This window comes from Urocitellus parryii, chromosome 8, assembly GCF_045843805.1.
Source record: "Urocitellus parryii isolate mUroPar1 chromosome 8, mUroPar1.hap1, whole genome shotgun sequence".
NCBI lineage: Eukaryota > Metazoa > Chordata > Mammalia > Rodentia > Sciuridae > Urocitellus > Urocitellus parryii.
The window spans coordinates 75,230,152-75,256,835 of NC_135538.1; the positions used below are offsets into that span (position 1 = coordinate 75,230,152).

General features: G+C 36.5%; 1 non-coding gene and 1 pseudogene across 1 annotated transcript; one reads left to right on the forward strand and one right to left on the reverse strand.

Moving 5' to 3' along the window:
- Positions 1-2,877: 2,877 nt before the first annotated feature.
- On the reverse strand, positions 2,878-2,999 carry LOC113198697 (U6atac minor spliceosomal RNA). Its single transcript, XR_003302887.1, has one exon. It is a non-coding gene; the product is annotated as a U6atac minor spliceosomal RNA (small nuclear RNA).
- A 9,851-nt stretch (positions 3,000-12,850) lies between these two features.
- On the forward strand, positions 12,851-13,155 carry LOC113198059 (non-histone chromosomal protein HMG-17 pseudogene; annotated as a pseudogene).
- The last annotated feature ends 13,529 nt before the right edge of the window (positions 13,156-26,684 follow it).

Genomic DNA, 26,684 nt, shown 5'->3' on the forward strand with positions numbered 1-26,684 from the left:
GAACTTCATGAGCTAGGCATACTATCCAATATTTAAACATCTAGCACATATATGAACACTACTTTATAATTCCCCTGGCATTGACCTTCTATCATATATTCTCCCTTGTCTTAGTCTATGATGGGCTGAATTTGACATTGCCTGCCCCCTCCAATTTATGTAGGCTGGTATACATTCACTTTCTTTCAATAATTCAATCAAACACAAGTCTAGGTATTGCCGTAAAGGAATTTTGCACATGTGTTTAAGGTCCATATCACTTGATCCTAAGATAGGCAGATTGTATGACTGGACCTAACATATTCATGTAAGTCCTTTAAACTTGGTTCTAGAGATAAGTGAAAGAAGACATCAGAGATTCTAAACATGAGAGGGATTCAACAATAGATAAAATCTTACATTTGTCAACATGTACTTGGAAAAAGATTCTTCTCTGCAGCCTCCACATGAGAATACAATGTGGCTCATAATTTGATTTCAACCTTTAACACTAAGCAGAGAACCCAATAATGCTGTGCTGGGACTTATTTTGTTTTGCTTTTGGTACTAGGGATTGAATTCAAGGCCTTTAGCATGCTAGGCAAGGGCTTTACCACTGAGCTATATCCCCAGACTCTTGCCTGGACTTCTGACTCACAAAACTGTGTACCAATTAATGGATGTTATTTTAAACTGCTGACTTTGTGGTAATTTGTCATGCAGCCAAAGAAAACTAATACATGGTCCATTTCTCCTATATCTTCACTTCTTCCATATTTAGCCCAAGTCTGCTGCTTACAATTTAAAAGCCACTCTTCTCAGGGAAAAACAAACCTCACATTTTCACCAGGAATGTATTATTGGTACATTTTTCAAGTATTGCTCTCACAGGAGGTTCAGTCAGAATTCTAAATTACACCTCCTTTTCTTTTTCTTTCAAAAGTTATGAAGTATCTCAGGTGCAAGGAAAAGTCTAGAAAATATGATAACAAATGACCTTGTACCTCATTGTCTAAGTTCTCCAGACATATATGAAATCCCTGTGTACTCTGTCCCAATCCTATTCTAGCTGTTTCTTCACTAGAGGTACCTGGTCTTGAATTTGATATTTCCCATTCCACACATGATTTTCTTTAACATGTGTGTATAAATAAGTAATACATTTTACAATATTGTTTTGTGTAATTTTTGAACTTTATGTAAACAACATTCATAGTCTCTACAACCATCTGTAAGCTGTTCTCTCTTTCTCTCAGTGGTTTTGTCTTTTTTAGAATCGCATTTTGTATCTAGTATCTCTGGCGGAATGTTTGGCTGTCCCCCACCCAGGAATTTACAAGGATGTTGGGAGGAATGAAACATAGGCATCAATGGTTATTAAATAAAGTTTATTGCTCACACAGTAAAGGGCAGAAAACTTCCCCAAAGAGAAAGGGTTGGGTTCAGATAGGAGAGTGAAGCAAGAGCAAAGCCAAGAGAATGGCTTGGGGTGGAGCCAGGGAAGAGTTCTTTTGCACTGGCTGGGGGTTTGTAAGGTTTGGACTCCTAATGTGTGCCAAAGGATGAGTGGAATGCACTGACCTTCTTATCTAGATGGACAACAGTTGTCAATGCTCAAACATGAAAAATGAAGTTAGTCTCTTTATACAATCATGTTGGAACATATACCTCTAGCTAGGTTATTTTTTAAAATTTATTTGTTTTTATTAATTAATTAATTTTAATTAGATACATATGACAGCAGAATGCATTTTGATTCATTGTACACAATTGCAGCACAACTTTTCATTTCTCTGGTTGTACACAATGTAGCATCGCACCTTATGTGCGGTCATACATCTACCTAGATGATGTCCATCTCATTTCATCATCTTTCCTGCCCCCATAACCCTCTCATCACTGCTCCCTCCCCTTTGCCCCATCAAAGTTCCTCAATTTTTCCCATGTACCCCCCCCATTATGGAGCAGCATCCACTTATCAGAGAGAACATTTGGCCTTTGGTTTTTTGGGATTGACTTACTTTGCTTAGCATGATACTTTCCAACTCCATCCATTTACCTGCAAATGCTATGATTTCATTCTTTTTTTAATGCTGAATAATATTCCAGTGTGTGTGTGTGTGTGTGTGTGTAATTTTCTTTATTCATTCATCTACTAAATGGCATCTAGGTTGGCTCCACAGTTTAGCTATTGTGAATTGTGCTGCTATAAACATTGATGTGGCTGTGTCCCTGTAGTATGCTGGTTTTAAGTCCTTTGGTTGTAGACTGAGGAGTGGGACAGCTGGGTCAAAAAGTGGTTCCATTCCCAGATTTCCAAGGAATCTCCATACTGCTTTCCATATTGGCTGCATTAATTTTCAGTCCCACCAGCAATGTATGAGTGTGCCTTTTCCCCCACATCCTTGCCAACTCTTATTGTTGTTTGTATTTTTAATAGCTGCCATTCTAATTAGAGTGAGATGGAATCTTAGAGTAGTTTTGATTTGCATTTCTCTAATTGCTAGAGATGTTGAACATTTTTTCATATATTTATTGATTGGATGTATATCTTCTTCTGACTGTTCAGCTCCTTAGCCCATTTATTGATTGGGCTTTTTTTTTTTTTTTTGGGAGTTAATTTTTTTTTTTTGAGTTCTTGATACATCGTGGAGATTAGTGCTGTATCTGACTTGCGTGTGGCAAAAATTTGCTCTGAAAATGTAGGCTCACTCTTCACCTCATTGTTTCTTTCGCTGAGAAGAAGCTTTTTAGTTTGAGTCCACCCCATTTATTAATTCTTTTTTATTTCTTGAATTTTGTGAGTCTTGTTAAGGAAGAAGTCAGTTACTCTGACAGGATAAGGATTTGGGCCTACTTTTTCCTCTATTAGGTGCAAGATCTCTGTTCTAATTCCTAGAAAAATGATGGTTAGATTCCACAAAATAGGTGGCAATGCCTTGATCATATGCTTGTCAGGACGAGGACCTCTTCCATTCTTTTCAAGGGGAATGCTAACCTTCTCTCCTTTCATACAACACTAGTTAGGTCATTTTTAGTGTATTTATAGTATTCTATTCTGTGATTTGATTACATTACTATTTATCAGTTCTTCTTTTTGAACATTTAGATTATTTCTAGTTCTTTATTATCCCAAACAATTCTACAGAGAACATTCTTGTACATGACTCCAAGTACATATGGGAGAATTTCTCAGAGTATAATTTTAGGAATAGAATCGCTAGGCCACAGAGTATGAATAGTTTCACCTTCACCTTTAAATTGCTTTCCGAAGTGGCTTTCATGGATAATGCTCTTTCTAGCTGTGTCTGATAGTCCTGTTTCTTCACATCCTTTCAATACTTGGAATGGTCAGACTTTTTAGTTTTTGCCAATCCAATGGGTGTGATATGGAATTTCATTTTCAATTTGTATTTCTTAATTACTGTTAAGGTTTGGATCTGTAATGTTCCCAAAAGCTTATGTATTGAAAGCGTGGTCCATAATACAGCAAATTTCAGAGACAGGACTACTGAGTGATAACTTCAGGTTGGTGGGGTATGGCTGGAGGAGGTGGATTTCTGGAAGCATACCCTTGGGGACTATAGCTTGTTCCTGGCATTCTGATCACAACGATGAAAAGCTAACACAATTACCAATCTTTTCCTATTTTTATTACTCATTCAAGTTTCTTCTTCCACAATGAACTTCTATCCTGTCTTTTGATCTTTTTTTCTATTAGAATATTTTTTAATGACTTGGAGGACTACTTTTAGATCTCCTAAGTAATAATCCTTTATCAATTATATACATTATAATTAAATTCCTTCAGTTTAGAATGTCTTCATTTAATTATGATATCTTTTAGTGTACATAAAAAGTTAAATTTTATTTCCCTCAAATTTGTTTGAGGGGAATGATATGAAATAGAGATTAAAATATTTTTTTCTCAGTGTAGACAGTCAGCTATTCTAGAATCCCATCCCCAGTGATTTTTTATGCCTCCTCTACTGCATCACAAGTTTCCATATATAGGTGAACCCCATTCTAAGCCTTCCATCAATTTATTTGTCTATCCCTGTGGAGTCATGCTGTTTTAAATCACATTGTTCTAATTACTATAGTTTCAGGATACAAGATACAAGATACCTAAGAGAATGAGTCTCTTGTTGGTCTTCAAAATTATTTTGGCAATTGCTGGCTATTTGCTCATTCATATGGACTTAGGGTAGATTCATTAACTTTCATCAAAAATGCCTGTTGGATTTTTGGATTTCAGGAAAACTCATATCTTTGTTACTGAGACTTGCCATTCATCAACATTAGTTTCCTTATTGTCTTTTTTAAAGTTTCATATTTTTCTTTATAAAAATATTTCACCATTATAAAATATTTATTCTAGTGGTATGCTTTACTGCTATTATACATTAATGATATCTTCAAAAGTTAGACTTTTGGACTATTTGTTGCTGGTTTTTAAGAATATAGTCTTGGGGCTGGGGTTGTGGCTCAGTGGTGGAGTGCTTGCCTCATATGTGTGAGGCACTAGGTTCAATTCTCAGCACCACATATAAATAAATGAATAAAATGAAGGTCCGTCAACACTAATAAATATTAAAAAAAGAATACAGTTGGTTTGCACAACCATTATCTGTTGATTCCCCTGGATATTTTAATGTAGGAAAACAGAAATTAAAAATGATGACAATTGTAAGATTTTCTAATTCTTAACATCTCTATTTTTCTCAGGTCTTACACTGAGTGAAACTTCCAGTAGAAAGAAAAATAATAGTCATATTTTTGTCTTGCTCCTTATTTGTGTTTCCTCATTTTAAAGCATAGTTATAGTAATACCATGAGACTCTTGTTAACAGATGTTACAAAAGGAAAGTTGTCTAGCCTATAGTAGACTATCAAAGGTTATTTTTTAGTCATAGACTCAGGAGCTGAGTATATAGTAACTAGTTACTAGAATTAGACGTCTAAAACATTTCAATATTTGCATGAATTAAAATTGAAATGTGGTACTTATCAGGATCTATTAACTTATATTCTACACTTTTAAGTCAGTTTTCCACACATTGAATAATTTTGTATTTCCCAACTGTCTTTTGCTATTAATTGTTCCTCAGAACCCAAGATATTATACAAAGGAATAGTATTAAATACTAGGGATAAAAGGATAGTGCATTAGTCTATTTGGGCTGCCATAGAAAAATTCCATAGACCAGATGGCTTAAATAGCAGAACTGGAGACTAGAAACCTCTGATCAGGTCCAGCAGGGTAGGTTTCTGGAGAAAGCTCTCTTCCTGGCTTGCAGACTGTTGCCTTATAGCTGTGTTCTATCCTGGTATGACAGAGCCAGCTCTTCTGGATTTTTTCTTATAAGAACACTAATCCAGCAGGCTCAGGACCCCACCCTTACGATTTCATTTAATTTTAATTACTTCCTTACTCCAATTATAGCTACACTGGATGTTAGCACTTCAATGTATGAGTTTTTTGAAGATTTCATTTTAGTTGTAAAGCTAAAATTGGTTGGTTGATGATAGATAGCATTCCCATAGATCACTCAATAGTATTTGTTATATAAGAAAATGAACAAAGTATTAAAGACTCAAAGATAGTGGATTTCAAAATTAAACACAACCATTGAGGGAAATAGTATTCACTATAAATGGGTTTCCAATTCCTATAATGGAATCCAATTTCCTTGGATATAACTTTTTACTTAAAATACTTATTTTACTTATTTTTTCAAGAGACATAGAAGATACAGTATAATCTATATAAAATCAAATGTTAACCTATATATTCAAAAAGTACTATGAGATTAAATAATGATAAATAATGGTGATGGCTTAACTACAATTGCAATCATACATTTATTTGGGTACAACTAGAAAATAATATCCTTGTACATTTCCCATATCCAAATAGGAAGATATAATCTGATAGTTTTGAATATCTGTATATATAAGTATTCATTCTAAAAAGATTTATTCATTCTAAAAAGATTAACAACTATTCAACATGCTAGAATACTTCAAATTTTCAAAATACATTCATACTCCATTCATTACATTCACATTTCAAACTCACCAACATATTTATGTGTTTATTTATTTAGTCATACTAAGGACTGAGCAATGGGGCACTCTATCCCTGAGCTACATTCCTGGCCCTTTTTATTTTTTATTTTGAGATGGGGGTCTCTCTAAATTTCCCAGCCTGGCCTTGAACTTGAGATCCCCCTGCATTGGCCTTCTGCCCAAAAGAGGTACACACCATCATACCTGGCAAAATTTCATCATTATTTTACAGGTACTTTAAAAGTGAAAACTTTTTAAAGAGAAAATATGTCTTAGAAATGAAGGATTCTACCAGGCACAGTGGGGCACACATAATTCAGCTACTCTGGAAGCTAATGGAGGACAATTGTAAGTTCACGGCCAGCCTCAGCAATTTAGGGAGACCTTTAGGAACTTAGTGAGGCCCCATCTCAAAATTAAAAATAAAAAGGGGTGGTAATATAGCTCAGTGGTAAAGTATTCCTGGGTTTAATCCTCAGTATGAAAACAAAACAAAAAGAAATGAAGGATTCTCCTCAAAATGAGGACAGATTATTCTGATGTCCTCAGGTAAGCACACTTCTTGGCACATAGTAAGTACTAAATTTCTAGTAAGATGATTGTTTGAAAAGTATATTTTCAAATTGCAAATTTGTCTGACAAAACTTAATCTTCTGTACATGCATGTTGTTTGAGATAGTCTATCAGAACACTGATTCTCCTGGGAAATCTGCATTACAAAATCTTGCACCTTCAAAATTGAGAAAGTACACTTCTCATAACATGTGAATTTTGAGGGAGCATATCATTCAGTCCATAATAGACAGCTATTTAGATACCTCCACATCAGTGATTTTGCAGGTTAACAGGTGTTCTCCACTGTCTTTATAAAAGGCACACAAACTCATGACTTGACAAATACTCATGGCCAGAAGACTGTTCATATATGAACCCTGCCCTACTGTCCCTACATGCTGAATGGCAAACTTAAGAGTTAATGTGCTGATTACTAAACTTGTTCATGCCAGTCCAACTTGTTATTGTAATTATGTAATTTGAATTAATTTAATGTAAACATAAATATGAATGTCAAAAGTAAAAAGGTTATTGTTTCTATGAAAACAATTGAATCCTTTGGCAACAGTTAGTAGAATTTTAAAAAATTAGAACTCTGCACCATGATCTCCTATCTTAAATTCTTGTTCTACTTCTACTTTAATGAAACTGAAAGTGGATGTTACAGCAAATGCCTTCTACATATCATTAATACAAAAAAAGTGGTTAAGGAAGTCCTGAAATCAGCAGATTCCAAAAAACAGCTTTTAATAAGGGCAAACAAATCATATACATATATACATTTTATATTAAAATAAAACATTTAGGCAAGTTTTTATTATTTTGAACTGTCTTAAAAAGGATACTGCTGTCTACTGTGGTAATTGGAGGGACTTTTTCTGTGACTTCATTTTTTAACTTTTGTAGCTGGTGTGTGTGTCACAGTGGAAAATCCTGTTCTATAGATGGACATTATCTTTCATTCAAAGATTCACATTTTCAATAGATGTTTTCCTTGTCCTGACAGCACAAATATTTTCATTTTTAAATAGAGATACCACAATGTCAGGAGCCCAACTCTTTACTCAGATTCTCTCATTGTCCTTTGGGTTCTCAATACCATCAGGTTCACCAGACCCTGTTTATGACCCTCCATGTGTCTGCCATCAGTTGTTCTTTCTTTCTTTCTTTCTTTTTAAAAATATTTATTTTTTAGGTGTAGATGGACACAACACAGTGCCTTTATTTTTATATGGTGCTGAGGATTAAACCCGGGTCCCGCCTGTGCTAGGCGAGTGCTGTATCTCAGCCCCAGTTGTTCTTTCTTTAGAGACAATGGAAAAAGTTTCTAGAGAAGGGCATCTCCTCAATGTCCCTTTTCCCATGCCAACCCAGCAAAATCTTCAGCTAGGGGTGAGGTGGGGAGACAGTCACTTCAGCTAAAATCTGACCAGACAAGGAAGGTCTTTAAATTGCTACCTAGCAAAAATCTTTGCTGATTATAAGCATTTATTTTATCAGCATCATAATTGACTAAAAGAGTTCTCTGAGTCTTAACCTAAATGGGCAAGTTATATTTATGAGGGAATGATATGAATTTATGGTTAATCCCCATGACTAGTTCCATTGGATTGTCTAAATAAAAATGACTTAGGAACATAGAAGCCATAATTAGAGGGAGCAATGAGAATTTTCTAAATCAATGTGAAAACAGTGGTAGAACAAAAGAGTCTTAGAGAAGGGAGAAACATTGAAATCCAAATAAACCCAAATGCTTATTTTACAGATGAAGAAATTGCCAACATGTTTCTTACCAGGAAAATTACTCTCATTTGGAGAGGACAATTTTTTTTTACTCTGTAGAATTGTCCCATAATTTGCAGGATGTTTAAGCATCCCTGGCACCTGGCCACTAAATATCAGTATGACTCACCATGACAACCCAAGTGTCCAGGCATACTTCCTAAGATGCCTGTTGGAATTATGCCTCTTCCTCCCTGTTGGAAATCCTTAACAAGGTACTCATAGACAACCTGGAAACATGCAAACACAATTGATTCACTGGCAATAGTTCTTGAACTTTAAGGGGCATGAGAATCAACCAGTGACCTTGTTAAAAATGCAGGCCAAATCATGCGTGGTGGTGTACACCTAAAATCCCAGCAACTTGGGAGACTGAGGCAGGAGAATGGCAAGTTTGAGCCCAGCCTCCACAAATTGGTGAGGTCCTAAGCAACTTAGCATGACTCTATCTTAAAATAGAAGTTAAAAAGGGATAGGGTGTAGTTAAGTGGCAAAGCACCCCTGGGTTCAATCTCCAGTGCCAAAACCAAACAAACAAAGAAACAAACAAAAAAGGCAGTAGATTCAGTAGATCTGAAATGGAGCTGAGATTCTGCATTAGTTAGCCAATGCATTAGTTCATGAATTTCACTTTGAGTAACAAGACATGGAGGATATTTGAACTGACTTGGTGTCCTTAAGAGTTAATCTCCTATCCAGCATTGTGGCAATGGAACAACATAAAACATACCTGCTATGTATATGGGCTTGTTAAAGAGATTTGCTCTGGTTTTGCCTTGGGACTCTGCTTCTCTTCCTCTGATCCCTTCCCATGGTCACCTGGTGGCAACTCTCTCTTTGCCTCTCTGCACAGCAGCCTTCAGACTATTTCTGTTTCCAGGGCTCAATTTTATATAAGACCCTTCCTTATAGTTTCATGCTCTCTGGCCCTACCCAGCTGTAGCTCCTGGAACCTCAGCTGAAACCAAAAGAAAGGCACCTGCTTGCTGAGTGGAGCTGGCACTTGTTACTTGTCTTGGTAACAGAGCTGATCAAAACAATTTCCTGACTTCTAGCTCAGTGTTTCTCCCCATTGGCCCATGTTCTTATTTTCCTTCTATTCCTACCAGTAAGCAAAACTATGTGTTACTCAGTATATCTGTTTAACTTACCAGGAAACTGCCTTCCATTCTGCTTCAGCAAGAAGACTCTTTATGTATCAGTTTCCTAGAGCATGAGGTAGAAAACTCCCATATTTAACAAATGGCATATCAAGAAATGTGTCCCTGATGACATTGTTGTCCATTTTTTTTTCTCCATTCCAGCCACTCGGAAGTAGTTGGTGGTAAGATTTTGAGATGTATCCATTTCCTACAGTAATAAAACAAGGAGATGTAGAGGAATTCAATTACTACTTACAGAAAATTACCTCCAGATTCTCCATTATCTTTTTTCTTTGATCCCTTCTCAGCCAAGGAAACAGGACAGAAAGACATCAAATTGGATGGGTAGATACTTTATCAGGAGCAAGGTACTCTGTAACTCTACAATGTCTGTTTTAGCTTACGTTCCCCTGGAATTATAGCCTGAGACAAAGGTTTGTGAGGTTGTAACTCATTTGTGATGGGACTCCATGGAGAAGCATGGCAGAAAGGGGGATGGTGGAGATGAAAATAAGAGCATATATTATATGCTCCAGGTGACTGGTATTTTATTCTGCCTGCACCATCTGTGAAGCCTTACATAATGCATCTGAGAACTCCAACTAAAGGACGAAGGAAAGATGCGTTTTTCTGTCAGCTCCCACATCCTATTAGGATAGGCCCACAGGTGTGACTTGATTTTCTATACTTAACCTTGGGCTTCCATGTTGTGAGTGGGCTTCTCATGTGAGTGCCTGAGAAGTCACAAAGGATCTCACTGAATGGAACCAGTCAAAACCTGTGAGGAAGTGCTAGAACAAGAGGTGGAGTTAGGCCAGGTGTGTTAGCCTGTAATCCCAGTGGTTTGGGAGGCTGAGGCAGCAGGGTTGCAGTTTCAAATTCAGCCTCAACAACTCAGAGAGGCCCTAAGCAACTTAGGGAGACCCTGTCTCAAAAAATTTTAAAAAAGAAAAGAAAAGAAAGGAAAAGGGCTGGAGATGTGGCTCAGTGGTTAAGCACTCCTGGGTTCAACCCCTGGTATAAAAAAATGGATTTAGGTGAAATTTTAAGTTATGAATAAGATAAAGTAATCCTTCATACGACGTAGAATATTTGAAATGGCTGTGGGAGTCCTGGAAAAAAGGACACATTTTACTTGAAGTATCCTAGCACAGGCTCTTTTCTGTATTGAAACTGTACTTTCCCAAAGTCATACTTCCAGCCTGCATCTTGTAACCCTGCTTTATCATACATAGCAGGGCCCATGTGGGGAGTCTGGAAACTGATCTTTAGGGAATTACAGACTCAATTTAGACCAAAGGATTAATTTTCCATACTCAGCTTTGTAAAGCTGGATATCCACATGCAAAATAATTGGACTGGTACATTATCCCATATATTAACTCAAAATGAATTAGATACCAAAACATAATGGGAACTATAAAACTCTTAGAAGAAAACAGAGGAAACAATTCATAACATTGATTTGGCAATTATTTCTTGGATATGACACCAAAAGCATAGTCAACAAAAGAAAAAATTGATAGATTGGACTACATCAAAATTAAAAAAATTTATCGCAGGGACACAATCCATATAGTAAAAAGGCAACCCACAGAATGGGAGAAAATATTTCAAATCATATCTGATAAGGGGTAGTCATACAAAATATAAAGAAATCCTATAACTCATCATCATCAGTGATGATAATGTGTGTGGTGTAGAAATACTCAAATTCATCTTATATCCTCTTCTCCCACTCTGCCATCAGAGTGCCAACAGGTCTACCACCCTAGACCCAGAGACCTACTGCTTGACCCCCACAAATTCTGCCACTTTCATTTCATTTCCTGAAAAATCAGGAACCCAATTAAAAACTGGGCAAAAAGTTTGAACAAGAATTCCTTCAAGGAAAATATACACATGGCTAAAAACCACATGAACAAATGTTTGACATCACTAATATTTAGGGAAATAGAAATTAAAATCCTAGTGAGATACCACATCACATCCCTTAGGTATAAAAAAATGGATTTAGGTGAAATTTTAAGTCATAAATAAGATAAAGTAATCTTTCATAAATGTAGAATATTTGAAATGGTTGTGGGAGTCCTGGGAAAAGGATACATTTTACTTGAAGTAAAATTCTACCAGACCTGTAGTCTGGTAGAACTGCCATAGCAAAATATTATAGATTGTGTGGTTTAAAGAACAGAAATTTATTTCCTCATGGTTCTAGAGCCTGGAAACACAAGATCAAGGCACTGGCAGGTTCAGTTTCTTCCAAACCCTCTCTCCTTGACATGCAAATAGCTACTTTCTTGCTGTGTCTTCACATGTATTGTCTTTTGTGTGCTCATCTTTGGTTTCTCTCTGCATATCTTACTTTTCTCATAAGAACACCAGTGGAATTGGATTAGGGCCTAACCTAAAGGTTGTCAGAAGCCATCCGTGTACTATACATGAACCAAATCGGCATGGAAGACTTTGGGTAGGAAAGTCTGGTATCTGGGAACTGGTAGAGGTACTCCTGCTGGTGAAACTGCCCAAATACATGTAACATTCTACCTAGTTCTGCCAGGTTCCACATAGCACAGGAGATGGGGTGACCTGCTGGAGCCACAAGCAACACAGCCTCTCAGAGATGGGTGTGGCTTGCCAAGATGCTAATCAACCAGTTGATCCCAAGACACCATGAAGCAAGATTTCACCCACTGAAACCTTATGCCTCCCTTTAATGTACTCCCTTAAATAAATAAACAACTGGAGCCATTTTCTAGCTGTTCTGTTCCAGTTCTGAACTGGAAGAAACTATCAGGCACTCCCTTAAAGCTATTTTTCTGATTTTGTCTCTTATTTCTTCACTAATTACTTCAGACTGTATTTTTTTTCAGGTGGCTTATCCCCTTCTGAGCAGGAAAAATTACCCTGGCAAGGTGCTGGCTGTCTCAAGATAGACTTTATTTTAATTTAATTACCTCCCAAAGGCCCTGTCTCCAAATATGGCTATATCATGAGACAATACAGGGCGTTGAAAGTTCAATATACAAATTTTGAGGAGATACAATTCTGCTCATAACAACTAATACTAAAAAAGAAAAAAAAACACACAGAAAACAACAAGTATTGCTAAGAATTCGGGAAAAAAAAATGGAATCCCTGAGCATTATTGGTGGGAATGTAAAATCAGCTTCTATGGAAAACAACACAAAAGTTTTTTTAAAAAAAATAAAAATAGGGAGCAGTGTGAAGAAGAGGAGCCAAGAATGACACCTGACCAACCAGAACCTTGTGCTGCTGCATCTCCTTGGTAGTTTCTACTTCCCTCTGCAATCAGGGTCATGCCTAGGAGAAAGGCTGAAAGAGGTGTGAATAGAGAAAAAGCCAAGGTGAAAGATGATCCACAGAGAAGGTCTGCAAGGTAGTCTGAAGAACCTGCTCCTCCAAAGCCAGAGCCTAAACCTAAAAGGACCCCTGCAAAGAAGGAAGAGATAGTGGTACTCAAAGGGAAAAGGGGGAAATCTGACACTGACAAGAATTAGAAGAGCCCTGGTAAACTGGAGATGCCCAAACTGACCAGTCACAGAAAGCTGAAGGTGCCACAGAAGCCAAGGGATGTGTGTGCGTTTTTGATAACTACTGGTGACTGTACATTTGAAATACTTTTATCAAGTTTTTATAAAAATGCAAAATTTTGTTTTTCTTTTTTTTTTAAGACTATGTTATTAGCACACAGAATACTTCATTGTTATTTAGGGGGTAGGAAGGAGCATACGTTGCTTGTAGTATATCTCCAAAGCTGGATTGCTGTGAGGAAAATGTGTTTCCCTGCTAATTTTGAGAAGCTTCCTCTTGTTTCCCAGAGAAATTCCCTGACATCTGCACACACAGTCACCTTGGCACAAATGCCTTGTGGTGTAGAAAAACTCAAATTCATCTTATGTTCCCCTCTCCCACTCTGCCATCAGAGTGCCAGCAGATCTACTACCCTAGACCCAGAGACCTGTTGGAACTTGACCCTCCCCAAATTCTGTCATTTTCATTCCACTTCTTGAAAGTCAGGGTCGACTTAGAGAAAGATATTAAACAAATTGCTAAATGCGAAATGTCAACTCTTTCTAAACTTTCCCTATTCAGAGTGTCACACTGGGTTTTATAGTGGATTTATGATTTTGGTAGTTCAACTAATAACAGAGTTTGAAAGTTGTTGTATCCTGTTGACGACTGTCAGCCCATGTCCTGCCTGAAATAACATGATTGTTTATGAAGAGTATCCTTAATAAAACTGGGTATGGTTTGAAAGAAAATTGAAAATAGAATGACCATGTGTTCCATTTCTGGCTATATAACCAAAAGCAAGCAAGCAATGAATTCTCAAAGAGAACTGGTTTTTAAAAATGAGCCAAGTTCATAGCTGCATTTTTCACAATAACCAAAAGGGGGAAGTAGTCCAAGTGTCCATCAACTGCTAAGTAGATAAACAAACTGTAGTATATACGTATAATGGGACATTATTCAGCCTTTAAAAATAAAAAGAAGAAAGTTCTTACACATATAATAACATGAATAACATTGAAGACATTATGCTAAATGAAATTAGCCAGCCAGTATGATTCCATTTATATGAGGATCTAGAGGCGTGAAATTTATGGAGACAGAAAGTAGACTAGAGATTACCTAGCAGGGAGGGCAACAGCAAATTATTGTTTAATGAGTATAGGAGTTTCAGACTTCAAACAAAAAAAGAGTTCTGAAAACTGCACAACAATATGAATATTCTTAAGATTACTGAATCTTACACTCAAAAGTGGTTTAGGTAATAAATTTTAGTTATGTGTATTTTACAACAATGAAAAATAAATAAAACAAACAACAACAATAAAAAGCTTTGGAGGTAAAAGAGGAGGGAAGCCAATAGAAAATGGATGGAGGAGTTGGACACAATGGATAACACTGAAAAGCAAGTGGAAAATTTTAAACCTTTATAAAACTGCTTCAGATTACTAAATAGGGAAGTTTTAAGCTACTAAATTTTGCTGAAACAGACAAACGTTTTATGAGTTCCTTTTTTTTTGGTTGTCCAGAAATATGCTGCAGGTGTAAGAATGAACCCTGTAAATCTTGATCTTTTCCCCCGCTTTGCCCATTAGAACCAGAAAACATATAAAAGCAGCCACCAAACAACCCAGGCCTCCTCTAACAGCTGCTGCACATTTGCAAGGTTCTCTTTGGAAACCACTGGTTCAGGATCCTAATGAGGTTATTACCAATCCAGCTGTACTTGAATTGGTAATAAGAGCAGCTTGATGACATTGGCTTGCAAGCTATTCAAACAAATTGGAAAATCTGGTAAGAGAGTTACGTATGTGTAGTTATCAAAGTACTAAGTCACACCATTAATGTTACAATTATGTTTCCTAACACGCAGCCATCTTTGAACATCTACTAGAAATCAAAAGCCATTGCCTGATAAGGCAACAGGAAAGTGGTAAGTACCAAACCTGTATAAAATTGTTCTACTTTCTGATCAGATTGATTTTCCACTTGGATTTTGCTAATGTTTATGCAGATGTATCTACCATTTGTTCATAACATTCTAAGGATTCTTGTATAACCTTCTTTAAAGACATAAGATGGTATATAATTTATCATAATTACATTTTAATTTATCTACTTCTCAATTAATTAAATTTTATAAGCAGATGCTATCAGCAATGGCTTTATTACTGGCAACAGTTACTATAATAATCAAAATAAATGTTAGCATTTATGAAGAGTTGAAAAGTGATGACAAAGCTGAAAATGATGAGAAGAAAATTTATTTAAATGATTAAAACCTGAGTCTACTATATTCTGAGTTGTTGGTTTTTTAAAGGAAGTGATTCCCATTGTCTTAAAAGTGCTTCACCACTTTACTGTTCAGAGAGTTTAATATCATTTATCAGACTTTAGGAAATTCTGTATTAAAATTTTAATAAAAAATGGAAAACCCAATTTGGGCACTAATCTTTGAGAGAGAGAAATACACTTGAGCATGCATAGATAAGAGTAACTACAATGGAAAAGTCTAGAATCATTTTGCATGATAAATGATTAATAAGATGAGGAATACTAACTTGGAGAAATTTTGAGGGACAATATTTTCATGTTAAAATATTTAAAGAATTATTAGATAAAAGATAAATTTAATTTTGGTGGCACTAGAGGATAGAAATATGACCACTGGGTGTAAGTTAGAGTGGAGAAACACTTTCACCAATATAAAGATAATAATGATATCTCTCAACCTGAGTGAACATGGAAGTGGGTTCTTCCCTAGTCAGGCCTCAAATGAGATCACAGCCTTGGGCCACACTTTGTTTTCAGGCTCATAAGACCCTAAGCAGAGGTGCTCATCAAAGCCTTGCTAACATCCCCTATGCACAGAAACTATAAGATTAATGTATATATATAGTTTTAAGTGGCAAAAAACTTTAATAGTAGATAATTAATACACCTTGGCATCAGGGGAAAGGGAGTACCTAAACATGGGTCTTCACTTCTAATTCTATTCTTGGTTCCTTTAGTCCTTGAACAAGTGTTTATTGAGTCCCTAGGTATCAATCATATATTAATAATGTTGATAAAAATGCTTGTTCACCTAAGGTCTTCCATTTTTGTTACATCCTGGCATCCTCTTCAATGTCAGGCAGTCCTCAAGGGTATTTAGCTTTCTCTACTGTCATCTGCTGAGGTTTTCATAGCAAATTCTTCTATCTGGATCTAAAGACCTCTCAAGTTCTTCATGCAAGTAGGGTTGTATCTGGACCATTCTCAGTCAGAGAACATAACTGGCTGCTTCCTGAGCTGGTTGGACTGTGTGAAAACTCTGTAGAACTGCATCAGACCTTTGGCCTATTTGCAATTGGTCCAATTTCATCAGACAATTTGTCCCTTAATCACCTCTGCTTCATATTTTCCAGAATATGGTGGCCCATACTTTATGGACTTGAGAAGGGAGCGCAAGACAATGCCCACAATGTTTCCATCGAAATTGGTCTACTTAGGACACAACCAGGTCTCCTGTGAATTAGATAAAGTAATCACCTCTGAGTCATTGCAGTCCCATTCACTATGGTTTGGTGTTTTTGTGGGAAGAAAAGGCTTCACTTCCCCAGCTCAGCATAAGAAACTAGGGTTAGTTAAGGAGATATGAATTAGATTCTACCTCTCACTTCCTTCTTAGATGGGTACTTTTTCCCCTCCCCCCCTTTTTGGTACTGGGGATTGAACCCAGGGATGCTTTATCACTGAGCCACATCCCAAGCCCTTTTATTTCTTTTTTAAATTTTGAGACAGGGTCTCTCTAAGTGGCTGAGGCTGTCCTCAAACTTGTGATCCTCCTGCCTCAGCCTCTGGAGTTGCTGGGATTACAGGTGTGCACCACTATACTTGGAAGATGGGTGGTGTTGTTGTGTTTTGTTTTTTTTTTTTAGTGCACAAACTGCAAGCCATATTGACAGTTTGTAGTGTGGGCTAGGTGGATAGAGGCCAGGATACATTTAAAACCTAACACTTTTGTACTCTAACTCCCATTTCCCTTCCCTCAGCTCAGAAGATCTTCATGTTTTCAGAAGATGGGAAGGGAGAGAGTATGGAGGAATTGGCTCACTTATTCATCCAGATCCTCTTGAAGAATTTGAAAATTTGTCCTGTTGTGGTAACAAATGCCCGTAACCACAACTACTCAGAAGGTTGGGGCAGGAAAATTGCAAATTTAAGGCTAGCTCAGCAACTTACTGAGATCTTGTGACTGTTTCAAAATAAAAAAATACAAGAAGCTGGATATGTAGCTTAGTGGTAAAGAACCCATGAGTTAAATCCCCAGTACAGAAAAAAATATTAAAAGTTTGAAATCTTGTTTTACTTAAAGTAACCCTTTTGAAACAATGTAAGTTTTAGATTGCATTACTTGTAGCCCAGATGGGTAAAAGTCACAGGGTGAGAGATATAGAGCAGAACTCATCACTACAATTAATTGATGCTAGCATTGCCAAACATTGCTCTAAGCACTTTACATCATTTAATCCTTAAAAAAGCCCTATAAGATGACCATTTTGGCCTGATTTTATAGATGATGAAAGTGAGGCTTGTAAAGTTAATGTCTCCAATACTGCAGCCTTAAGGAAGCAGAAAGGGGATCTAAAACTGTAACTACCTGATGCAAATAATTTTGAGTTAATACTTTTAGTTCTACTATATGCCTAGCATTGCTGGATATGCTAGGGCTATATCAGCTTTAAACCACCATGCCACTTTAGAACATGTTGGAGAGTTGAAAATTCTGAATCACCAGAAGCAAGCCTAGAAACAACTTGTCTGATATAGTTTTTATTAAATAGTAATGTATAGCATTCATTTGAATAAATAGGGAAATTAAAGCTTGAAAGAAATAATCATTTATTCCAGTAACTTCAAGAATCAGAACACAATTTCCCTTTATAATTCCCCCAAGTGTTAATTAAACTTTGAGTACACAGTAATATTTAAGAAACTGCTATAATGCTAAGGATGTGAGGATATGACTAAGGATATAGTCACTAAGAATGTGACTATACTTTGGCGGAGTACAAAGTCAATGAAAAAGACACCTTTCAAAAAGAATATCTCAAAGCATTGGCTGAAGTGTTGTTCAACTTGCTGTTGGATAATATACAATCTTGTTCAACTTGCTGTTGGATAATATACAATCTCATAGAGAATTAACTACTCAGGTATTTGAGAAATGGAGATGTGGAATCAGCAAACCATAATCAAACTGTCTGCTGGTTGCAACAGGCCCAAACTGTCAGTCACTCTTTGGGAATGTGCCATGAAATATTTACTGCAATCAGCAGGAATCATAAATGATACAATGTAGCATGGCTTCAGATGGGCCTCTGGGAGAAATATCATATAAAGCTCTTCTGTTCCACACTCTTTAATTCAAGGAGAGTGACAACTAAAAGTCCTTGCATTTACTATAATTTTTGTGTAATAATTCAGGAATGCACCAAGAGATAATAACAGAAACTTCTGTTCTCTACTTTTATATCATGCAGTGAATATACTGTTTTTCTTAGCATGTGCACCACTGTTGATGTGAGAAATCAATATATACTTTTGAGCATTACAGTACTATGAAACATAATGGCAGGGTCTCTCTTTTTCTCTTCCCCCTATTCCTGAGTGTGCCTAAGGGAACATTTAACATATAAAATACATATATGCAATATATAATAACTACAATTAGTGTAATAAATGATAGAGAGAACTGTATTTGCCTTATCTGGCCATTTGGCTACAATGTTTCATTCTTGTGTTCTTCAAATCCAAAAGGTGATGTGTTAAATATTATCTATATGCTGATGACTTCCAAATGTACATCTTGAGCTCAAACTCTTCCCCAAATTCTAGACTCATATATGCAGTACTTAATTCACATTTCTTTTTTAATTTAACTCATGTCGTCCTCCCAAACTTATTTTCCCCAGTATTTCCTTCAAGCCACAAATCCATGTGCCCCCATAATTCTTCCTTTTCTTACATCTAATCCATTTGAAAATTATTCAATTTCAAATATAACCTGAATCTGCTCATATCTCTCCTCTTCCTCCTCTTCTTCCTCCTCCTCTCCTTCTTCTCCTTCTTCTTCTTCTTAACTGGAGATTGAACCCAGGGCTACTTAACCACTGAGCTACATCCCTGGACCTTTTTTATTTTTTTGTTTCAAGTGGAGTCTTGCTAAGTTGCTGAGGCTGGCCTCAAACTGGGCATCATCCTGCCTCAGCCTCATGAGTTGTAGGATAATTTGCTTCTCTAATAAGTTCTCTTCTTAGCCCTACAGTTCACAAATACGAGTTAAATTTTGGTCTCTTGGCCATTGGTGATAAGACACCTCAAATTCATCTAGTCTGACTTTTACTTTTTACAAAAGATGTTAAGTATTAACTATTTTTTAAAGTAGAGTAAAAAATTAACAGCTTTTTAAAAATTCTTTGAGAGCACCAATGTGATAGAATAACTTTATGCAGATTCCCACTGTGGTTGACAATGACTCTGTCCTTGACTAAACTTGAATCAGATTCTTCTGAGCCCTTTTCTTGACCTTACCTTGGCCTGTAAGAACTGCAACTGAAAGCACAATTCTTTCACTTCTCCCCAAACCTCAAGAGATGGAACAAACATTAGAATAGTTTCCATCAGCTCAAGGCTGTGTTCCTAAGAGGACAATCCCAGACCTCTTAAAATGTGTGCCTGAGAAAACTCAATGCTGTCAAAAGAATTTACCATTTAGTCCAGCCAAAACAGGCCCCTGACCTCCCTTTCCTTGAGCACTTATTTTAGAAAACTTGCAGTTGTGAATTTACTTTCTCTTTGGGATTTATCTTCTACATTCCAGGAATATCTTTCTCAAGGACCTGGGCGCCATCACTTTGAAATATAATCTTCAAGAAGTTTAGCCCTGCCCCCACCCAGTCTGTGGGAGAGTAGGAGCCTAACTGTGATAAGCACCAACACAATGAACACATCCCCACTGACATCCTTCAGTATTTCCCTTGAGCACATAGAAATGTTTTTAAAAAGACTTCTGCCTTTTGTTTCTGCAAATTTGAGTTAACTTCTATATACAAGTCCCTCTCCCCACTGTAGTTAACTTAAACAAAGTATGTCTTGTCATTTTTCATGAGTGTCCGATGAGCAATTTTATTTAACATCATGAGCTTGCTAATTTTAATGCATGGCAAGTTTGCTTCTATTGCAGTGCAGTTAAAGTCGGTTAAAGTCTCAGAGACTATGTACTACACCTAGCCAATATTTTAGGCTCCTCAAGATGATGATATTCCTTCACTCTCTCTTTGCTTTCATGGGAGATGAGTTCAAGGAAGGTCTTAAAGATGGAGCTCTGTCTCAAAAGAGAAAATGATAGTACTCTATCCCGAAGTGATGCCCAGACATCTACATCTCCAAGCCCATCTTGATAATCTAAATTCAAGCCACTCAGAAATCATGTTATTATCCCATGTGGGTCTTATAGTCTCAATGACTGTGGTACCCCCAATTATAGCAAGAAGTTGACTATGGGGTCTGGGGTTCAGGAGAGATATGAGTTTGAAGACAAAGATTTGAAATCATCAACATTCTGGTGTAACTGGCATAGTGAAATTACCCAGCAAGAGCAGGTTGACTATGAGAAGATAAGAGGACCAAGGACAAAATCTCCTAGCAAATGCTTATGTTTTTGGAAAGGGTGGAAGACTATACTATCCAGCTTTTTACATACCATAGTACATAGAAAATAGCATTCATATAGCACCCTGTAGGTAAGTTATATATAAGTAAAAAAAAATATTCTTACGAATATTTTTACAATCAGTCAAGAAATTATGACAGTTGAAATTATACTTAAAGAATCTCTTAGCTCTTCCTTTCTTATTGATAAATGTAATAGCAATTTTCTCATAAAGATAAGAATAGCTTTTTTTAAGAACAGTTTTGAATTCAAATTCTCTCCTGATGAATGAACATTGCTAGGATATTCATACTTCAGCTACAATGGATATTAATATCACTGTAGTTAGAACTACATATTTAAAGATGGAATTTGGTCCTCTACTTGAAGCTCCAATAGAAAATAACCCCTACCTGGATTCTTTGTCACTGCCAGCTGTGTCTTAAGCTATGTACTCTCTTCTTTGGGCTACTAAAGTTGATGTCCAACTTGGCCTCTCTTAGAACTAGAGAACTTACTAGAAAGCAATAAGTTCTTTAAGGTTCTAGAAAGAAGACAGATACATTTTCAGGTCTACTCTTCTTCAATGACCCCCATAGGAGCCCAGAATAAAAGTAAAATGATAGCAACCAACCAGGAAGTTCTGCAATGCCAGAATCCACCTGAGTGACACAGTTAACATCTCTTTGCTTCCTGCCTGTTAGGAAGCTCTGAGTTAAAGGAAGTCAAGTCCTCAGGAGGGAAACAAGTTAAGCAAGAGAAAAACAAATGAGTGTTATATCCCAGAAACCAAGTAAAGGTGTGGCCCAGGAAGCCAAGTGCTGATGATACCATGAATAGATAAGGACCAAAAGATCTTGGTGGGAATAGTTTTAATAAAGTGGAAGAAGCCCAAGCATAAATTGCCATGGAGTATAGAGAAAGACAGTGAGAAGTGGGGACAGCAGAGGTAGACAATTGTTTTGTAAACACTGGTTGCCACTCAGTTTCTCTAGGGTTCCTAGTTTCATGTCTTGTTTTAGCAAAATATGGTTTAACACCTGCCCCATAGGATTGCTGGAAGGATTCAAAGAATTAACATGAAAACTTTTTGAAAATTATAAGGAATCGGAAATTTATATATACATTTATATATTATTGGGAATGTTTAGTTATATGAAATCCTGTGATTCCTCATATACATTCCCTTCCCCACAAAAGCCATCTCTTTTAAAATCTGAACTGAACGAGTGCCAATAATTTTGATCCTCTTTTATGGTCAGTGAAAACACAAGTAAATCACCCAGGATGCCACAATAAAGAAAAGAGAGGGCTGGGGTTGTAACTCAGTGGTAGAATACTTGCCTAGTACAGTGTGAGGCCCTGGGTTCTATGCCTAGCACTGCAAAAAAGAAAAGAAATGATGTTGGTGAAGATGTAGTAAAAACGGTGCACTCATACATTGCTGGTGGGACTGCAAATTGGTGCAGCCAATATGGAAAGCAGTATGGAGATTCCTTAGAAAACTTGGAGTGGAACCACCATTTGACCCAACTATCTCTCTCCTTGGTCTATACCCAAGGGACTTAAAATAAGCATACTACAGTGATGTGGCCACATCAATGTTTATAGCAGTTCAACTCACAATAGCTAAGCCATGGAACCAAACGAGGTGCCCTTCAATAGGTAAATGGATAAAGAAAATGTGATATATATATATATATATATATGAATGACATATGTGTGTGTGTGTGTATATATATATATATATATATACACACAAAAAAAAATGGAATATTACTCAGCCTTAAGAAGAATGAGATTATAGCATCTGCCAGTAAATGGATGGAGCTGGAGAATATCATGCTAGTTCTAAAATAAGCCAATCCTAAAGAAGGAAACATCAGATGTTTTCTCTGATATGTGGATGCTAATTCACAATGAGTGGGTGGGGTTAGGGAAGAATAGAGGTACTTTGGATTAGACAGAGAAGAGTGAAGGGAGGGGAGGGGTTTGGGGGTAGAAAGGATAATAGAATGAATCAAACATTATGACCCTATGTACATATACGATTACACAACTGGTGTAATCCTACACCATGTACAACCAGAAGAATGAGAAGTTATACTCCATTTATTTATGCTGTGTCAAAATGCATTCTATTGTCATGTATAACTAATTGGAATAAATTTTAAAAAGAAAAGAAAAATACCCTTAAGAGCTGTCACTCTATGAACTATTGTATTTACTTTCTGAAAAAAAAGTATTTTTTATTAATAGTGACTTAACTTTGGCACAATGCTGAGAAGAAGCTGAAAGACATAATGATTCATTTCCTCAGGTTTGCAGAGAATATGAATTCTGAGGAGACCTGGAAATATAGATTTGAGCTGCATGTAGCCTTGGCTGGGCCTGAGAATCATAATAGAAGAAGACTGCTAGAAGGATTCACCAATGAACCTAGCAGGGATATTTTATATTTAGCTAGAGGAAGATCATGTTCCAGAAGAAAGGTTCCTAGACTAAAAAACTTGGCTTCCTGATCTGTTATGTTTACAGTTGTTAAACTAAGTAATAGGTATGGGTGGTGCTAAAATGGTATCAGTATAGCTACAGGTAATTGCAACTACATACCCTCAAATATTGGAATTGGGTTTACCTTTGAAATCCAACCATTTCACTTTGCCCACATTGCTATATGATTACCTATACAGACCACTTAGCCGTTGGTTTACTTACGAAAACATCACATGGGTTGTGGCTCAGTGATCAAATGTATGCCTAGCATGAGCAAGATCCAGATTTCAATTCCCTGTGTCAAAACAGAAATAAAGATTTCAAAACTATTTTGAAAATAATCTAAGACTTACATTGTGAAAACAATTAATATTTTCATTTTCTGAAAGCTGGTGTCAAATTAAAAATTAAAACAAAGTTAAATAGACAAGTAAAACTTCATACAAGGCAAATTGCAATGGGGAAGAATAAGGCAGAGGAAGTAAGGTTTTTAAAGGTTTGAGGTGAGCTGGTAGGAAAGTACTGGAAGACATTAGGGGGAAGTCATACACCAGCTGTTTGCTAATTGGCTTATCCTAAGGGGAAAAAAAATCAACTTCTCATATCTTTATGACAGGAGGTCGTTTTGCAAGGTACCCATGAATTTAGGTTCCTATTCTCCCACAGGAACTGGGAAACAAGGCTGCTATTGCCTTTGATGATTGCATTTCAAAGAGATGGCTACTCTACCCTTGAGGAAGATATTACTGAGTTGTAAAACTGGTAAAAAGATTTTAAAAAGAGTTCCATATATCTCAAAGAGAAAGAATTTATAAGTTTTCTAAAGAAAATGCTCTCAAAAAATGGAGGCCAGTGGCCTCCATTTACAACTCTTCCCAGGAGGGGAATCTTAAGACCATCTTGGTCAAAGGTCACATGCTAAATCATCATATAATATTGAATTAATTCTTGCTTAATGTAATTACTGCCAGCCTTATAATCTCAGCAATTTGGGAGACTGAGGTAGGAGGATTGCACATTCAAAGCCATCTGCAGCAACTTAATGAGGCCCTAAATAACTTAGGGAAACCCTGTCTCAAAATAAAAAGGGCTGGGGATGTAGCTTAGTGGTTAAGTACCCCTGGGTTCAATCTCCAGGAATGAACAAACAAATAAAAAAATGCCATCTCTTCTAATTGCTATAAACCTCTAATTAGCATTATCCAATAGAACATTCTGCAATGATGGAAATGTTTTATCACCTGCACTGTTTAATATAATAGCCACAAGCCAGACAGGGCTATTGAGCTATTGAGCATTTGAAATGTGGCAATTATGACTGTGGAACTGAATTTTAATTGATCAAAATTGAAATAGCCACGTTTGAGTTGTGACTGCCATATTGGACAAAACAGCCTTCAACTTTAACTGATCATCATTCTATCAAGAGAAAAACTTCTGCTACCAAATGTCATGTCTATGACCTGGATCCATCCTCAAAGAGACACCATCATTGGAACCTATAGACACTGTACTAACTTTGGAGGACAGAGATGAGAATTAAGTAAAACACTATATACAAAAATACCCAGCAATATGCCTAATACAGAATAGGTTGTCTGCAATACTAGTTTCTTTCTCAGACTCCTTCAAAAAGCCCATAATAAACTATGCAAAACCATGAAAGTCTAGAATGTAACAAACAATAGGGCCTTGGTGGTGTGGGTGTAAAGTCCCTCATTGTTACAATACAGATGCTCTGGCTGTTTTGTGGTCTACAGGAAGTTATTCAATTTTGGAAATAATCACTCTCTTTCTGTTGTCTCAAACAAATGCCAAATGTGAAAATCATAAATTGTAAGCATTTGGGTTACCCTTGAGACATTTAATAATAATGTACTCTTGCATGATAAAGATGATGTACTCTTTTCCTTGGAAGAGTTAAAACTAACAAAATCCTTTATAAAGACTACAAAGACATACTCTTAAGATTTTTTTATGTAAATGCATGATTTTATAAATTACATGTTTTAAAAAGAAATTATCTCTTCTTCTGGTGGTGAATTATATATTTAAGAAAATGGGATACTCGGGGGAGGGGATAGCATATTTAATGATATTTAATGGCAGAAAGGAACAATTTTGGCAAATGTGTTTCAGAAGAATATGAGGATCTTTGTATACTACAATTAGCTTTCATTTGAAATGAAGCTGCTATAGCTCCAGACTTCAGGAATTTCATATTTTTGAACCATGGGCTATAGCTAGTGTCTCCTACATCTGATGTGACTTTCTCCTACCTGTCACACTCTTTTGTGGCATTAGAGACTGAACCCAAGGATGATCTAACACTGAGCTATATCCCCAACCCTGCCTCCCTGTTTTTGAGACAGTGTCTTACTAAATTGTTGAGGCTGGCCTCAAACTTGTAATCCTCTTGCCTCAGCCTCTTGAGTCACTGGGATTATAGGCATGTGTCACCACACCTAGTTTGATGTGGCTTTTTCTCTTTTGTTAATTACTATTATGTATTTTCATTCGTTTACTGGTTTCATCTCAGTGATTTCTTGGGAATTGTATAGTCATAAGTTGCCCCAACAGATGGTAAAATTTTTATAACTTGACCAGGATATTTATGTGAAAGAATCATATTGAATGAATTGTTCTTTCTGATTCAGGAGGTTTGGGGTGTTATATTCAACCAAAAGCAGAATACTGGAACTTCTCATCTTAGGTTCTGCCACGTTGACATTTAACAATTAGGACATTTTAGCAGGTCATTTCATAATTTTTCTGAGTAGGGAGGTGTTCTACACTAACCTTTATTCTGAATCTTATGCCAAGCAGATATGACTCACCACTTGGCTAGAAATGTTTACCTTGTTTAAGCAAAATTAATGTAACCTGTGCAATTCACAATATTCAAGTTATGAAACTAGCCTAGGTATCCACCAACAGGTGAATAGATTTTAAAAAAAGTGTAATAATTGGTGTTTTATTCAGCCATAGAGAAGAATGAAACTATGTCATTTGTAGGAAAGTGGATAAAACTGGAGAGCATCATGTTAAGCAAAATAAGTCAGACTCAGAAAGTCAAGGGTTAAATTTCTTCTGATACCTGTGGAACTGAGAGGGAAAAAAAGGTGTAGTGTGTGAGAGGTTAGGGGAGTGAGAATCTCATGAAAACAGAAGGAAAACCAGTAGGGGAGAGGAAGGTGAAATGGGAATTGGGAAGGAGGTGGGAAAGGCAAGAGAAATACTGGAAAATGAAATTGACCAAATTATGTCATGTGTATGTACAATTATTTTCACAATGATCCCCACTATTAGGTGTGATTATTATGCACCAATAAAAAATTAAATAAATAAAACTATTCAGGTTTATACAATGTAGAAATGATAAGGTTATGATTTGCTAATAAAGACCATTAAAGTAAATTCTAATAATA